This window comes from Cupressus sempervirens, chromosome 7, assembly GCF_028749045.1.
Source record: "Cupressus sempervirens isolate cs-2001-9-10 chromosome 7, ASM2874904v1, whole genome shotgun sequence".
Lineage (NCBI taxonomy): Eukaryota > Viridiplantae > Streptophyta > Pinopsida > Cupressales > Cupressaceae > Cupressus > Cupressus sempervirens.
The window spans coordinates 402,947,401-402,966,813 of NC_143124.1; the positions used below are offsets into that span (position 1 = coordinate 402,947,401).

Consider the following 19,413-nt stretch of genomic DNA (forward strand, 5'->3'; position numbering starts at 1 on the left):
TGAATGCCTACAAATATTCCACCCACTTGAGGTTTCTTTGATCTAGTTTCCCCTACACATTCAAGAAGCTAGGGGAATGGTTGTCTGTATAAACCAAGAATTATTTTGGAAGGATGTAGTGTCTCCATTTCTCAAGGCTTGGACCATTGCATATAATTTAAGGTCATAAGTAGAGTACCTTTGTTTTGCCTCATTTAACTTTAGAGAGAAAAATTCCACAAGGTGTCCTTATTGGGTTAGCATTGCTCTAATAGCTAGCTTAGTAGCATCACACTCTACAAAAAAGAGTTGATTGAAGTTTGGAAACCTTAGTGTAGGTAGGGCTCCAATCCTTTTTTTTGAAAATCTCAAACCCTTTATCTACTACCTCTATCCATTTGAATTGACATTTGATACCTCCCTTAATGGTGTTGAGGATATGTGCACATACATGACTGAAACCTCTCACAAATTTCCTATAGTAAGGTGCGAAGCCATTAAAACTCCTAACATCTCCTATGCATTTTGGTTTTTTCCATTCCAATATGAACTTGACCTTATTAGGACCTATTTTAAAAAACCCATTGGAAACAACAACCCAAGGCATACCAATTTAGTTTTTAGAAAATCACAATTTTCTTGATTGATCATCAACATCTCTTCATATGGCCTCCTCAAAACCATATCGAAGTGCTTTATATGCTCCTCTTTGGACTTGCTAAAGATCAAAATGTCATCCAAATACACAATAAAAAACTTACCTATGAAACCTGATAGCACCTCATTCATTAGTCTCATGAAGGTACTTGGGGCTTTTGTCTTGAAGTTTGTCTTTCATTCATCACTAGGCCTAAGTCTTATTTGGTAATACCCTAATTCCTAATCCACCTTGGAGAAGTAGCAAGAGCTTCCCAAATTATCTAGCAAATCCTTAATTCTTGGCATAGGGAATCTATATCTGATGGTGATCTTGTTGATTTCCCTAGAGTTAGTACACATCCTCCATTTTCCATCCCTCTCAGGTGCAAGGATAGTCAGTACAAAAAAATGGGTCAAGCTCTTTCTTATTAGGCCTTTTTCAAACAAATCTTGTATTTTCTTTTCAATTTCAGCATTCTGACATGGTGTCATCTTCTAGGCTACCTTGTTAGGTAGATTTTCCCCTAGTATCAGATCTCTCTACCCTAGGTGAGATACCTAGAATCTATTTAGGCAATCAAACACCTTAGTTTCCCATTCCTAATCACTTTTGACCTATTGAACAACTTTTGGCTCAATGAGGAACTTTTAACCAAACTAGGACCTAGTGAGCAATTTGGCTCTTACATTTGGACTAGTTGTATTCCAAGGACTTTTTGAATTTATTAAACACACACATTAGATTCTCACCATTTAATACTGGTCCTACTTTGGAAATAGGTGATGTGACAATTTTAGTGTCATCTTCTTGTACCAATTTTGTTCTTGTTTCTCCCATGGATGAGGAGGAAGCTTTCTCAAGACATCTTCCCATAGTATGGCCCACTTGGTTATAGTAATAATATTTTCCAATACAAATAGTACTGCCTCTACCTTGGGACTAGAACCTACCTCTAGGTGGTCCCCTTTCTCTATATCCACCTCTTTGAAATGTGTTCTTATTTTGGTTACCCCCATAGTTATCATTGGCTTGAGTCTCTTCTAGCCTAGTTGGACCTTGTCCTTATTGAAAGTTGCCCCTGCCTCAAGAACCTCTATTACTTATGCCTCTTTTTTTGTGAATCATGCCTTCTCCTTGCATTCTCTACTGCCCTTAAAGCTAACTGAGAACATTTATGAATTTTTTTAGGAGACATCATGCTAATTTCACCTTGAATCCCTTTCTTCAATCCATTGAGGTATCTTATCACTCTTTCCACTTCTTCTTCATGCCTCCTTGCTCTGAGGCTTAGCTTGTTATATTATTTAGTTTTAGCACTCACTGTGAGGTCCCTCTACCTTAGGTTTTTTGACCTATGATATATCTCAATCTCATATTCTATGGGTAAGAATTGTACCCTCAACCTAATCTTCATCCTGTCCCAAGACACTATCTTCTTCTTCCCTTCTTCTACTCTATCATCTTGCATCATGTTCCACCATACTAGTGATGATCTCTTGAGTCTAGCCTTAACATAGCTGACCATTTTATCTTCTTCAACCTCTTTGTAATAAAAATAATTATCTATGGACTCTAACCAATCCAAAAATTCTTCTCCATTCAACCTACCACTATAATAAGTAATATGTTCCATACTATCTTTGTTAAGAGACTTAAAGGCATCCAAACACATCTTTCTATCCTGATCCACCTTAGGATCCTTACTCTTTTTAGATGTCTCCCCTATTTGACTATCATCATCCTCATCACTCTCATCTCCCCATAATGTGATCTTCTTCTTACTTTTTGCATCAACTTGATTGGCTCTAGGAAATAGATGCTTGGCCAAATCCACTATGGCACCCTTGCTCATTGCCTTGGGTGGCATAATGTGTAACTCTTCACTTTCTTCAACGTTTGACATACACCAAACTAAAAGTTGGCTCTAATACCACTTTGATATAGAGGGTCTAGGGTTTTAACAATTTACCACTTCTAATTAAGGTTGTAATATTCAATCATCCAATGATTCTTATTTCTTGGTCTTTCCACCAATCCAAGCCTCCAAGAGTCTTCCCTAAACTTGCCTCCTACATGTAGTTAGTTTGGTGTAGACTTAATCTCTCTTTAAAGGCACTATTCCTACTAGCCTTTCATTCTATTAGAACCCTAATCCTTGCTTAGGATCTTTTTCTTCCATTATCTTGCAGTTTTCTAATTTTATAGATACCCTCCATAACCTTCCTGACCTTATTCTTGATACTTCTAGCACAACAATAACCAAAAAGAACTCAGTTCTCCCAAATAAGGATAATTAAGCATATTTTCTTCTAGGTCTAGGGACATTATTTTGTGCCAATACTCCACATTCTTCCAAAAAACCCATGAAAAACCTTAGGAATATGAAATATATCATCTAGCACTCCAATATTTCAAACTTTTAGATCTACAAAAAACCCATAATCCTATTCACCATTAAGCCCTAGTTTCTAGCCTATCTTTTAGGTCTCTAGACCACTTAGCACTAAAAAGATTCTAGATATATTCAAACATCAAATCAACCTTCCAAATCACTTTCTCCTTCGATATAACATGATAGGGCTTCTAGGTACCCCATTGGCTTGACAAAAATTAATCATGGGCATGCTCTGCAACAACTTCTTCAAACTATCCTAGCTCACTTACTCCCATCAGTCAACCTAGGGCATCAAACCATGGCAAGGTAAGCAAACAAAAAGTAAAAAACAAAACAAAACCAATATTTAAAATTTTTAACATATCATTCTACAAGTTTTCACCCATTTTCCACCATGCATGATTAGGCTAGAGCCATATTTGTAGAAACAACTCTTTGAAGGAAGTTTTTAGACCAATTAGCAAGAAAATGCTACAACTTTCTAGTCTGACAACTTCAATCCAAGTTTTAATGTGAAAAAGAGAAAGGAAAAAATATTCTATAAAAATCATAAGCCTAATCACTTGTTCCAATTTGTACACATTTGTACTTGACCATTCAACAATGAAAAACTCAGGTAAATTGTCCATGCAGTTGGTCCACATGTGCATACTCTGAATGGAAAACCTTCTAGAACCTTCCAAATTATTATCATCATACTTAAATACCTAAGCATGGGTAGTTATAACTTCCCAAACTACTAATTGTAAATTTTTGCAAAAATTGCGAAAGTTACTCAAGCAACTTTTTGAGCAAGTTTGCAACATTTGAGCAGTTTTTGCTCTTGACAACTTTTGGTCAAATGGCTCCAAATAGGACCTTTCTAGGACCCTAGATAATATACCTAGGATCTATTCAGGAAATCAAACACCTTATTTTTGCATTCCTAATCACTTTTGACTTATTGAACAACTTTTGGCTCAATGAGCAACTTTTAACCAACCTAGGACCTAGTGAGCAATTGAGCTCTTACATTTGGACTAGTTGCATTCCAAGGACTCTTGGAACTTACTAAACACATAGACACTCTTATCTAACCTCTAAAAACTCTAGAAACAAAAATTACGGAGGTGCCTTGGACTAACCACCTCTACCCATTCCAATGTTTTGATGTAATGACCACTTTTATTTTCAACAAGAGCCTTGATTTGACAAAAGTAATCAAACATTTCATCCTTATGTTGTAGAAAGTAAACACATATTTTCCATGATTAATCATTAATAAATATCATGAAGTAGTTGTTTCCACTAATGGAGAGTGTTTGCATTGGTCCACAAAAATATAAATGGATGATCTTAGAAGGTTTCTTGGCTCTCATTAACAACTGTACTGGAAATGACTCTCTGTGTTTCTTTCCTAAGATGCAACCTTTACACAACCTTTCTAGTTCTCTATCAAGGTCAATCCGAACATACTTTTCTTCTAAAGAAAATTGAGTGCTGCAAACTTTAAATGTCCAAATCTTAGATTCCAAAGCCAATTTTCATCTTTTATTTCTTCTTGAAATCTTGTTTGTGTGACTACTACAATTTTTTCTACATCTTGTGTGATCATTGTAGGTTGTGTTGGAGCATTTTTTATATTAAAATTAGGCTTAGTATTTAAAGGAAATATTCCATTTTTTGTCATTTGGACTTTGGCAATAAGTTGATTGTTTGGAAATTTTCCTAAGATTGTGCACAATCCATTTTATAAAAATAGTATATAACCTTTTTGAACAAGTTTCCCAATGCTCATTAAATTATATTTTAATCTAAGAATAAAATAGATATCAAATACATGATTCTTCTCCCCCTTCTTGGTGATATTGTTTATATTTCCTTTTCCTTTGACTTCTACTTTTTTTTCATTGCTGAAAGTTACATAAGATCTTATACTTTCATCCAAACTACAAAAAAATTTTAAATTCCCTCTCACATTATTGTTGTACCCTAAATCTTAAAATAATACATCTCTTTGACCTTCTCGTGTAATGTTACAAGCTAAGAATATGCTCTCTTGAATTTGGTTTTCTTTGATAAAGTTTGCACTTTTTTTTGTATAGAATCATATTTATTCTTTCTACATTCATTTAAATAATACCCAAATTTATTTTAATAATGAAATTGGATTGATGATTGATCATACCTTTATCCTTGAGACTAATTTTGAAATGCACTTTTTTTTGGGTTATGATTGCTACCTATTTCACTTGATCTTGGTGGGCTACTTCTTCTACCTCTATATGAGTCCCTTCTTCTACCTCTAAAATTTGTTCTTCCCCTACCTCTATCATGCTTGATTGAAACTTGTGTCTTGAAGGTATGATCCAAACTTTTATGTAATCATCTATTTAGTCCATGATCATGAAAAATGAGAGAGACATGTATCTCATCAACTGATATTTGTGAGAGATATTTTGACTCTTCTATGGCCACCACAATAGTGTCAAATCTTGGAGGCAAATGTCTTAAAATATTTTCCACTACACTCTCTTCTTCAAGTGTCTCATCATGGGATCTAATTTGATTTACTAATTTAAGGATATGAGTGAACAATGAATCTATTGTATCTATTTAATTCCTATCAATAGACTCAAAACCCCTTCTTATTGTTTGTGGTTGGTTGTCTTTACTTTTGTTATTCCTTGGTAGACTATCTATAGAATACCCCATAATTTCTTGGACATTATTCCTATTGCTATCCTTGGAAATACACTTTCATTAACCCCATGAAACATTAAAAAATAGACCTTTTGAATCTTTCTTCCTATTATCCTTCAATAAATCTTTATTGACTTGAGGAAGTGCATTATATGTTGCTGCATTTGTTGGTTTTGGGTATCCTTTTAAAACAAGATCCCATGAATCTTGAGAAGAACATAATTCCATCATTTTCATTTTCTAATAATCATAATTTTCTAATTGAACTATGGGATCTGTGAATTTTTCAAGCTTGTGCTTGCGGCCATGGTTGATTGTGAAAGCCCCTTCTTATCTTGAGAGCTTTCCAAACAAAAAGCTTCACCCAATATCTTTCAAACCTTCAGCTTTGATACCACTAATGGTAAGAGTTAAAGGAGATATAGATAGTGAAATGAAACTAACAAAAAACATAAATATATAGATAGAACTAGATTGCATAGACACAGACACAGACACAGACATAGACACACACACACACACACACACACACACACACACACACACACACACACACACACACACACACACACACACACATATTAAAATACCAGTCTAAGGCATTACAATTTTTTTAAAATTTAAACTCTTCAATATCAATGTATCTACAAAAAGATGAGGTTAAAAAATTAAAGGCATTAAAAATAATATTTCAAATCCACTGTAGAAGTAAAATCTACAAAAGATTATAAGGTTGCATGGGTACTCGAACCGACACCCCTAGTACTCGTACCCACATACCCAAGTACCAAGTACATGTATCCAAAGTACCAGGTAATCATTGGAGAGCATCATAGCTAAGGACTTTGATTTATTTTTTTTATTTTTTAAAAAGTTTTTTGTTTGCATATCAACTTGTTGTTTATCAAGCTTAATTCAATATCTAATTAGTTTGAAACTTTGATACAATATTGATTAACAATAAACTCAATCACTAATCATGTTGGAAGTTTATCATTTGTAAAATGTCATTGTTATATGATTTATGACCTTCTTTTTCATGTTTAAATTTTTCCTTCTCTATCATTAATGTAAACATTTATCATATATTATTATTACAAACATATAGCAAATCTGATATGAAAACAATCAATTACATTTGCAAACTTTATCCCTATTCTTGTAATGGATATAATAATTTATCATAAATTTTTATTAAAAACATATAGAAAATATGAAACTAAAAACAATACATTACATTTGCACACTTATCACTGTTCTTTTTTTGAAAAACCATTGTCATGACTCCTAATTTCAGATTTTCTATAAATATAAAATTATAATTAAAAATAAAGTTTGGCATATCCAACTACCCCATCCTCTATTATGAAAAATAGCTATACCCATACCCTAAGTACCCCAAGTACCCCATCAAAGTGCAACCTTGGATAAAACAAATCTTTTCAATGTTTGACTACCTTTTTGGCACTCCCAGGTTTGCAACAAGGCTACTTGATATCAAGGAAAATACAAAGTTTTAAAAACATGGTCAAGAAGGTTGTGAAGAATTGGTTGATAGTTTGCATGATATTGTTAAGCCTCTCAAAGAAATCTATGACCTTAAGTAAATGATAATGATCTAAATTTCTTTATATTCAAAGTGTCTGGCATAGAAAAGAAGTTTCTATAAACTACTAAAAACTTGCAACATATTTTTTTCCATTTTTGAAAGTATGTGTATGTATGGCATGCCCTAGCAGGTTACTAGGGTGATCTTCTACCATGTCCTGCAAATTTAAAGAAATATGAAACAACCTTAAAGTATCTAGTACAATCACCAAGAAATTTAAGTAACCTGGATGATGTAGCCATGGATAGTGTGGAAAAATATGCAATTGGAATCATTAATCTAGAAAAGATTGGGGAATTTTACAATGACTTGCATAGATATCTTCCTTTAGTAGGAATAGATGGTGTCAACATAGATGTGAAAAATCTAATTAAAACCCTTGGTGCTAGATTTGGAGGCTGAGTATCTCTAAGTTAAAATTTTCAACATGCACTAGAAGACTCTATAGCTAGGAGCTTCTCTAAAAATTCTTGCATACTTGTATGATCCACAACATTGATTTAATTGACAGGTATGCCTTTCTTTAGTTACATCATAGACAACTATTGTACTCTTCTATTTATGGCTTTTGATTTTGTTGTTTAAGAGCCTTGGGAACTTATATGGAAATAAATTCTTAAAAGGCCTTGGTTCATGTGGCTCTTTTCTTTATTTCTTTCCTACATCTACTTGTGATGAAGGAATCATTGCTATTACCCCAATAAAATGTTTCAATGAAGAGAAACAACCTAAAGTTTTCAGAGGAACTACTTCCTACCCACCTTACAAACTTAGAAAATTCTAAAATATCAATGTAGTAGGAATTTTCTCGACTCCCTCCTATGTTTTGTGTTTGTAGATGCTAAAACCCTTGCTTCAAAGATATGGTAATTGTTTTCTTGTTCATATTTCTTTGATTTGTTGATCTAGGATTATTTCGAGAGTGTGAACTCAAAATTAGAAGCAAAACTTGCTCTTATCCTTTGAACTTTAATTGTTAAAGGGTAGAATAAAGCCCTAAAATGATTTGTAAGAGCATATGTAAATCATTGATTTTGGGGTTATATTTCAAATTAGGGAAAATGTATGGGATTTGTTTGGTCTCGCATTATTTTTTCTTAGATGCTTTTATGCTAAAGCCTACCTAGTGGCTATAAATTTTTCACAGTTGCTTCTATTGAAATATTTAATGCAATAGGTTAGTTTCCTTTGGAGCCAAAAGCCCACCTACCACCCTAATGGTCTACAGAACAGTAAAAAACATTAATGCATTATAGGTGAGTTCAATCTCAAAATAAGAGGGAAAATATTTTTGGCAAGAGACAAAAGGAATGTATCTGATTCATTCGATCAGTTATAGTAGAGAGAGAGAGAGAGAGAGAGAAGAAAAGTAGAGAAGTCCAAGAGCACAGAGCAAAGAGGGGAATTGATCAACAAATCAAGTCAGAGTTTAGTAGATAGAAGGAATTTTTAGTCAATTGCACGTATTGGATCTTTAGTCATTTTGTAAGTTTTTTGATTTGATTCATCCTATGAAATAGTGATTTCTCTAGCCATTGTTGTATACAACCATTAGATTTGTAAATTTAAAGTTTAAATTTTTATTAGTTTGAAGATTTTAGGGTTTTCTAGTTGAAGCTAAATGCTCCTAGATTTTATACTAGTTTTATATTATTTGAATAGAAAGGAAGCAAACAAGTAGGCATAAAAATCCTTGTTGTTCCCTTCTTCTATTCGTCGTTCCATGATATTTTCCATTTTATAAGCTCATATTTGAAATCTTCATCCGTCGAATCTCTCCATTTTAAAGGTAGAAAAAGTTTAGACTGGAAGTTTGTGCAAAGATCACTTGGTTTGTACAAGATGTGTTGTCTTTACCAAGTCCACTAAGTCTCCCTCTCTACCCTCACTAAGTTCACTTAATTTCCTCCTTTTTCTAAGCATCACCTTGTAGTGGTGACCAAGCTCACTTGGCATCCACACTGCCAAGCTCACTTAGCATACACTTTTTCTGAGTTGTCCTTGTGTGTTGAGTTTACTCAACTTCTTGTACCGAGCTCACTCGGCTCCTGCTACATGTCACTTAACATCTTCTTATGCTGAGTAAAATTGACACTCAACACCTTCTTGTGTCGAGCAAAGTTTTAGGGTTGTTATTTTATTTTCAATTGGTATCATAGCTTTGAGGCCCCAAATCCATAGTAAGTTAGGGCATTTTTTTTCTGGGATATTTGACATGGCAGGAGATGTAGGAAAGATATGGCAACATCCACCGTCCTTTAATGGAAAAAATAATGATACATGGGCAAATAAGATGAAAACAATAATTGTTGCTAGTGATTTGTGGGAGTTTTTAGCTAATGGGTTCAATGATGTGACAGACCTAGCTCAGTATACTGCTCTCACAAATCCACAAAAGACTTAGTTGAAATAGTCAAGGAGATGCTAAGACACTAAGTTTGATTGAGGTAGCAATGATAGAGAAATTTTTCTCCAAGATTGCAACAGAAAATTATGCAAAGGAAGCATAAGACATCCTTGAGAAAAATTTCAAGGGGATAGAGAGGACTAGAGTAGTAAAGCTACAAATGATCAGAAGAGAGTTTGAGAATATTTAGATGAAGGACAATGAACCTATTGCAAAGTTTAGCTCATGAATCTTCATTTTGATAAACTAGCTCAAATCAAATGGAGAAGACTATGATGAGAAAAGGATTGTGGAAAAGGTATTGAGGAGTCTACCTCAGAAATATAAAAACCTTGTGATGACCATAGAGGAAGAAAAGGACCTCACCACATTGACCATAGATGAGTTGATGGGAATTATTTAAACCCATGAGCACTGGATAAATAGATCAGCAACCACTTCCCTAGAGAAGTCTTTCAAGACTCAAGAGAATTCAAGAGGTAGGGTTAGAGGAAGAAATAACTCCAGTAGAGGCTCAAGAAGAAAAGAGCATGGAAGGAATGGTCAAAAGAATACAGGAGTAGAAATATTAGGACTAGCAAACAACCAAGAGGGAGAAAGCACCTCTCAAAATAGCTCTAGAGAAGGTAACAAGAATTACAACTCCAATAAGAGAAATGTTGAATGCTACTACTATCATAAGTATGGGCATTATGTGAGTGAATGCTAGAAGAAATAGGGTGATTACTCAAAGAAGAATGCTAATGTGGCTAATGTGAACATGGAAAATGCAAACAATCCCACAACCTTCATCATGCGTAACATTGGTGAAGAAGGAAGCCTTGAGGTATGGTACCTAGACAAAAGTTGTAGCAACCATATGAGTGGTAAAAAAAGTTCATTTTCTTTCATTGATAAGACTTTTAAGTCTAAAATTAAAATGAGAAATAATGGAACCATTACCATAGTGGGCAAAGGATCTATTATGGTCTGCACCAAGAAAGATGAGAAGAAGGAGATTCAAAATTTATATTTTCCCCTAGTATGAAGCACAATTTGATGAGTGTTGGACAACTCATTCAAAATGGATACAAAGTGTTGATAGAAAATAACAAGTGTCATTCATGAGAAGGATGGGAATAAAAGATTACTTTCTGCAGTCCAAATGACAAAGAACCAAATGTTCCCATTGAGGATAAAGACACGTTTCTCTTCTGAAGTTAGTGCTGCACCTCCCAAGCATGCATGTACATTAGTACACTAGAAATCAGCTCTTAGGAGCATGATTGAAAACCCCTCCAAGCTTTGGCATCTCAAGTATGGACATCATGGATTTGCTGGTTTAAATTTTTTGTCCAAGAAAAGAATGGTAGATGGTTTGCCAAGCATAGTAGATTCATATGAAAAGTGTGAGGCTTGCATTTTGGGTAAGCAACATAGGCTTCCCTTTAATTCTAGAAATTCTAGAGGGGCTAGAGCACCATTAAAATTGGTGCATTCTAATTTGGTAGGCCCTATGCAAACTACTGCTATTGGGGGGAGTACTTATTTTATGATATTCATAGATGATTTTAGTCATAGGACATGGGTGTATTATTTGAACAACAAATATGAAGTATTTGATAAATTTGTTGAATTCAAAGCCCTGCTCAAAAAGAGTGTGGACACTATGTTAAGGTCCTTAGATCAAATAGAGGAGGGGAGTATACCTCCAACATGTTTGTAAATTTTTGTAGGTAGAATAACATAAAAAAAGAGTTGACAACCAGCTATACTCCACAACAAAATAGAGTGGTTGAGAGGAAAAATAGGACCATTGTTGAAATGGAAAGAAGCATGAGGAAAGAAAAAGGACTCCCAACTAAATATTGGGAAGAACTTGTAGCTACAGTGGAATATTTTGTTAATAGGTGTTGTACAATGTCCATTTGTACACGATTCTTCTTGAGGCTTGGTCAAGGAATAGATGGATAGTTGAACACTTGGGAGTGTTTGATTGCATAGCACATATACATGTACCTAAAGAATAGAGGAAAAAGCTATATGACAAAGGTGTGAAGTGCATCTTCATAGGGTATAGCTCAGAATCAAAGGCTTATAGATTGTATGATCCAATTAACAAGAAGATCATCATTTCAAGAGATGTAAAGTTTCTTGAAAATCAGTCATGGGATGGCTCAGTAGGTGAATCCTCAAGCACTTCAAGTAAAGTTCCTACCATTAAAGAGGAATAAGATGACTTTGGTGATTAGCAAGAAGATGGAGCAACAAACATAGATTGTAGAAAAAGGCATAAAGGCAAGCAACTCTTAACATGTGAAGCTACAACTCTAACCATATCAAGATAGCCATGAGCTAGTATACTAAATAGTAGACCAGTAATACTAAAAATTTAGATCACACTCTCATCTCCCTATTGCCAAGAAAGACCAAAAGCCTAAGGGAGATATACCAAGATGAAAGGTATGAAGAAGATTATGATGATCTAGTGTAAATTTTGCATTATTTTCTCATAGTGATCCAATTTATTTTTTAGGAAGCTGTAAATGAGGAGAAATGGTGTAATGCCATGGATGAGGAAATAGATGCTATTGAAAGAAATGATACATGGGAGTTAACTGCTTTATATCCCAAGAAATAAGTAATTGGAGTGAAAGGGGTTTACAAGACCAAGTGCAATTTTGAAGGAAAAATAGATAGGCATAAGGCAGATTTAGTGGTCAAGGGGTACAAGCAATAGTATGGTAGAGATTATGATAAGACATATGCTCCAGTTTGAAAAATGCAAATTGTGCGTACTATCATAACAATTGCAACCCAACACAAATGGAAGGTATATCAAATGGATATGAAGTCCACCTTCTTGAATGGTGTATTGAAGGAAGAAGTTTATGTGGAGCAACCACTTAGTTATGAAGTTCTGGGTGAAGAACAAAAAGTACGTAGATTGAAGAGAGCTCTTTATGGGCTCAAGCAAGCTCCAAGGGCATGGTATAGCAAGATTGACTCATATTTGATGAGAAATGGCTTTAGAAAAAGTGATGGTGAGCCCACTCTCTACATCAATGGTAATATGTTGATTGTCGTTTTGTATGTAGATGACTTAATCTTCACTAAAATGATAATTTCCTAATTAGTGAGTTCAAAAAGGCCATGAAGAATGAATTTGAAATAACAGACCTAGGTCTCTTAAAGTACTTTCTAGATCTAGAAGTAAAACAAATGCATGATGGCATATTTATCTCTCAAGAAAAATATGCAAGGTAGATCTTGGAGAGATTCAAAATGCAGAATAGTAAGTCAACCCCAACACCAATAGTAGTAGGTTTGAAGTTGAGCATGGAAGATTGTATGAAAAGTGTGAATCCAACACCATACAATAGTATGGTTGGAAATTTGATGTATTTGACTACAACTCGACCAGACATGATGCATGTAATAAGTTTGATTTCTAGACTTATGGAAACACCAAAGGATTCCCATTGGCAAGAGAGAAAGAGGATCCTAAGGTATGTAAATGGTACCAAGGGATTTGGAATTTCATATACTAATGAAAATGATTTCAAGTTGGTTGGTTAGATAGATAATGATTGGGCTGGAAGTTTAGATGATAGGAAGAGAACTTCCATATACATGTTCCAAAAGGGACCAGGTGCAATTTCATAGGCATCCAAGAAGCAACCTATTGTTGCTCAATCTACAATAGAGGTTGAATAAATAGTAGCAAATGAAGCCGCATGTCACGCTATTTGGTTAAGGAGGATCTTGACAAATTTGAATGAAAGGCAAGAGGATGGAACCACAATTTATTGTGAAAATATCTCCTCAATTGCATTGTCCAAGAATCCATTCTTCCATGGGAGAAGCGAACACATAGAGATCAGATATCACTTCATCAAAGAGTTGGTGGAGAATGGGGATATCAAAATGGAATTTCAAAAGTCTAAGCAGTAGCTACCAAACATATTTACTAAGCCTTTAGGCATTAGAACTTTTATACACCTAAGAGAGTGTCTTGGTGTAGTTTCTTTGGATCAAGAATGATTTGTATGTGTTTGTCTTAGGACAAAGGGGGAGTGCTAAAATATTTAATGCAACAGGTCAGTTGCACCTGGAACCAAACACCCACCTACCACCCTGATGGCTTATAGAATGGTTAGAAATATGAATGCACGATAGGTGAATTCAAATTTGAAATGAGAGGGAAGATGTTTTTGGAAAGAGACAAAAGGAATGAATCTGATTCATTCGATTAGTTGCAACACAGAGAGAGTAGAAGAGTAGAGAAGTGAAAGAGCACAAAACAAAGAAGAAAATTGATCAACAGACCAAGTTAGAGTTCATAAGATAGAAGGAAGTTTCAATAAGTTGCATGTGTTGGATCTTTTGTCATTCTGTAAGTTTGTTGATTTGATTCATCCTGTGAATCAGTGATTGCTCTGGGCATTTTGTATGCAACCATTATAGCTATAAGTTTTCAATTAAAATTTTTATCAGTTTGAAGATTTTAGGATTTTCTAGTTGAAGCCAAATGCTCCCAAATTTTGTAATAGTTTTATATTATTTGAATAGAAAAAAGGAAACAAGAAATACAAATCCTTGGTGTTCCCTTCTTATATTCTTCATTGTATGATTTTAGCATTTGATAAGTTCATATTTGAAAGCTTCATTGTTTGGCTCTCTACATTTTAATGGTGGAAAAAGCATGGATTGGAAGTATGTGAAAAGGTCACTCAGTTTATACATGACTATTTGTCTTTATTGAGTCCATTAGGTCTCCCTCTCTACCCTCACCAAGCTCACTTGGTTTTCTTTTGTTTTTCGATCTCACTCGACATCCTTTTTTTGTCGAGCATCACCTTGTAGTGGTGATTGAGCTCACTTGGCATGCACACTACTAAGCTCACTTCACATACACTTTTGCCAAGTTTTCCTTGTGTGTCAAGTTCATTCGATTTCTTCTTGTACTGAGCTCACTCAACACCCACTGCCTATAACTCAACACCTTGTGCTAAGAAAAACTTCTAGGGTTGTGATTTTATTTTCACAACTTCTTTAAAAGAGCTTATATTATTGATGACTATTTTTGAAGAAAAATTAACATTAGTAGATTTGATTTCTCATCTTCCTTCCTAAAGCTACACTCAATGCTAAAGAATTTTTAGAAACTTCTCCAATATTTGCCACACTCTTCTGCAAAAGATTCTAGACCTGCACTAATAAAAAACATAATATTTCATAAAAAAATTAACAAAACATAAACAATAGTTAAAATATAATCATTATTTTGTACTTTTTTTATCAGGATAGTTCCATTGAGTTTTATTCTACTCATTGCTTCCTAGCATTTTTTTTTGTATGAAATTCTCCATGAAGTATAGCCAAGTTTAAATCATCAATGTTGAATATAATAACATATAATAGAAAAAGAAAATTATACATGCTACCTTTCTTTAAATGAGAAAATATCAACCAAAAATTTCCAATTAGACAATACTAGAAAATAATCTGTGACAAAAGACAATTTCTTCTCAAGGTATCATAGTCATGAAACTCAATCCATGGAAATAACCCACTTGGAGGTATTTTCTACACGATTTACCATCATTTCATTATATTTCTTCTCATTGCATTTTTTTCTTCTGATAATCCAACCTCAGAAGATATATAAGATTATAAATATTTAAAGGATTAACATCGTTTACCTTACCTAATTAGAAAACTTTGACTTCTAGGTTCCAACTCTGAGGAAGTGTTTAAGTAGTTCCAAGGAGACTACTATTGTAAGAGAATCATAGGTTATGCTATCTGATTGGGATATGTTTCATGTAGGTGAGAAACTTATATAGCAATGCCCTATGGTGTAATAGAAAGCAATCTTAAGAATTTTATGACCTAATTATTCTGTCATCTGTATTGTAGAGTAAACATATTGCATCAAAATATCATGCTGTAGCAAGGGTTGTTTGAGGCTATATGTCAAGTATAAAGTTATACCATATAACTACTAATTGGTTTAGAGTAAGAGCTTATGAGATTCATTTTTTTAATCCTCCTTAACTATGACATTAGAATTTAGAGTTCGTTAGGGCTATTGATATCTCTGTGTGCACATGAATTTGTACTTCCTACTTATTATAGTATCGATTCTCATTGACTTAGTATAAGCTATTGTAACCAAAAAGAATCTTGAATCTTATAGTGATAGGCCTCATGATCATGACTTTGAGGTTCGAAAAAAGATCATCCCCCTGATGGATTAGTTCTTTGAGTAAGATTTCTTGGAAGACCCACCCGAAATTGTCTCTTTCTTAATACCATAGGGGATAGGAAAAGGTGTTTTTGATATCACTTACACTATATAAGAGATGACTTTGTCTGTAGTTTATGTATTGTTCTTATTTTTTCTACAATCATCTCTCACTTGTTTGAATATGTTTATTAGTTGGTTTTACAACTTGCTTAAGATATGGAACATGAATGCATGCACATGAGTTTTTGGGGTGTTCAATTTCCAAGGAGCTAGATGGTCAAATGAACATAAATACATTGAGGCCTATGAAAATCCTTCTGAATTTGTTACAGGGTGTGCCCATCCATTAGATGTGGAATCTTTACAAAATGTTCTAGAAGGAGAATGGAATGCAGATTGTTCAATGTATTCCCATAGAATAGGTTTGTCATTACAAAACATTTAATATTCTTTTACTATGATATTTAACTACCTACTCAAATGTCTTTGAAAAAAAGAATTATGGATTAGTTCAAATTCAAGGTTTATATTGCACCACATACACTCAAGGTCATGCTAATCTGAAAGTAGTCTTTGGGGTGCATTTTCTTGGATGGTTTTGTGGGGCTTCAAGGCATCCTAATGTTCTCTAGTGCAAATTTATAATGGAATATCATATGTTTAGGACAAGAGGTCCTCTAGAAAACAAAATATGTGTAAGAAATTAAAAAAACATATAATAAATCTTATAAATAAACATATAATTTGACAACAACTCTAAAGTAAAAAAATTAACTGTTGAACAACTAACTAAATGTTAGTATCAACATAGTATGATGGTTAAGTTGTGTTGTTGCTAGATTTGTAAATGGGGATGATGTCCATATTTACTTGATATCTTCATATGTCATTAGAACCAAAATTGTAGAAAAGAAAAGGCACTCTTGGAAACATGTGAAAAAAAAAATGTAAACCTTAGTTATTATACACTATACACTATGGGCAAAAATCAACATCCAAAAAATAAAGTACACTTTTTATTTTCTATTAGTTAGAGAAAAAAATGGGTGGCTGATTTTTTGTTTTCTCTCTTTTTATATGAAGCCTAACAAAACTCTAAAAAATGATCTTTGACGGTCTCGCTTAAGACTCTAGAATATGAAGTTTATATATTTAGTCCCATAATGGTCAAATTGACTAACTTTCTAGCTTTTCCTTCATTTCTACAATTCTTTTAATTCTATAGGGTATGGAGCTATAATGAATAGAAAAAATGTTGTATTTTTTTGAAATTTTCAAAGTAGAATTAATGGATTGTTGGAATTACAATAGGAAAGGTAAACTCTGAGAAGGGGGGAGGGTGTGAATCAATGCTTTAAACTTTATCCCATAAAATATTCAGCACACATCCATCTCATATATTCGATAAGTAAACTGAAATACCATGTAAAGCATATACATCTAAAGTACGTAAACAAGTAAGCATTCACACATACATGAAACAATATATGATTACCCAAAAAACCTCTAATGAGAAGGTAAAACTAGGGTGGGGATGAAACCTACAAATCTTAACTACTACAGTAATAAAGTGTATCCAATGAAGGTTACAATGTTTGATCATGAAACATGATCTACCCTATTAAAAGCTTACAACAACTATTAGGTCTTACCCTATTAAAGTATTTCAACACCCTATTAGAAGTGTTCCTGGTTAAAGGAATTCAACTCATAATTAAGTAAGCACATTGTTAGAGGACTTCAATACAACCTATTAGGACTACTCTATTAAGAGATTTAAGTAATTCACCTATTAGAATGTCTCAACAATGATCTTCTAATTAGCACTATGTTTTTGATGATAGATCACCTCTATACTGATGTGTACTTGATCCTTCTTGATCAAATGTCTCTCTGTTATTCACTGTTTCCTTCCTCTATTCTCTTTTAACTAATTTTGCAATTCAATTCAGATCATAATACCTTCATTACCATGAATGTCCTAGTTTGTGGATGCAAAAATCTCCATGACCATTCATTTGTTTCCTCTCCACATCCTTTAAAATATTTAGGGTTTGTATTCCTTAAGAAGACTTAGGTCACTTAGGGTTAGGTATGAATCAATGGTTGTAATTCATTAATATTGTCACCTAAACCTTCCTTTTGCCTAATTTAATGCATGTTATACATAGGGACTTCAATTTAAGATTTGTCCTTATCACCAACTACCATAATTCAATCCTTAAGTAGGCCGAAAAAAGGTTTACATAGTAGTTTGTGCCAATAAAAACAACTATGATAAAACTGTGTTACTCAACATCTAAAGTCTCTAGTGCTTGGCACTAACTATGAATTCAATGTTGTCACTTGGCATTTGAATGAATCGATATGCACTATTTTTCTGGTTCTTGAATTAGTTGGCACATACTATCTACTTGACACATGAGTAACTCGACATAAGAGTTACTCAACACTCACTATATACTTGGCATGCTCTAATTTACATGTTGTGCTCAACATATGTTACTTTTTCAGTATGAACTATGTAAATGACTTAAGTGTATAGACACTCACTTTTCAAAACCAATTTGAGATAAACACGATCATACTCTAAGATGCAAAATGTGCTTTACAAAGGTGGATGTAAACCACTGTTGAAAATGTGCTATTGAAAATTTGGAGCATATACAAGAAAGAACCCAACAATATTCCTTGTGAATATGAAACATGTAGAACATTCTTATGAAAGTATGAATTGTTTACTAACTCTTATTATTCCAGCTTATGTTGTCTCAAACAAAATCACAAGTCAAGAAATTGAAGTTCAATTCTAAATTGCAACAGTGATTAATTATGTTTGAGTAGGAGATTGGCGACATAAGATTTGTCCATGTGGAGAAATACATCCACTACCATTTAATAATTGATATTTGATAACTTGGTTGATTGTTCAAAAAATTGGAAATAAAGACACGTCTCATGGGTTTTGTTTTGTATTTAAAATATTCTTCTCATAGGATGGTTTAAGTCTCTACATTTCCTTATTTGTTCCCCCATTTTCTCCCTTTATGTCTCCCTCTCCTCTCAATATTCTACTAAGTCACACAAATCTCTATTATAGAGGAAATGTATTTTGACTAAGCTTTATAAATTTTGGGGGTAGCTGAAATTTGCATTTTGACAATGCATACATTTGTTTGCACACAATTATTCATGAACAAGTAGACTGTGCATGTCATAGAGATCAAAATCTTATACTAACTAAAGAGGATGATTAGTCAAGTCAGCATCAACTACTAATGACTTAGCTCAACCACTACACTCGAAGGATTTTTCATACTAAGGTGGATTATATGGGCCAAGTAGTGAGTATCCTCTCCATGAGTGTCATGCCCAAAAATAAGGACAAAACTCACCAACAAATTTATTTATTTTTTATTTTTATTTTTTTTACAAAACATCCTTTCCATCCAAACTATAATTAAGTGAT

The 19,413-nt window shown here is 33.6% G+C and overlaps 1 pseudogene; it reads left to right on the plus strand.

Moving 5' to 3' along the window:
• The first annotated feature begins 17,044 nt into the window (after nt 1-17,044).
• LOC149547230 (uncharacterized) lies at nt 17,045-18,757 on the plus strand (annotated as a pseudogene).
• Nucleotides 18,758-19,413: the final 656 nt, after the last annotated feature.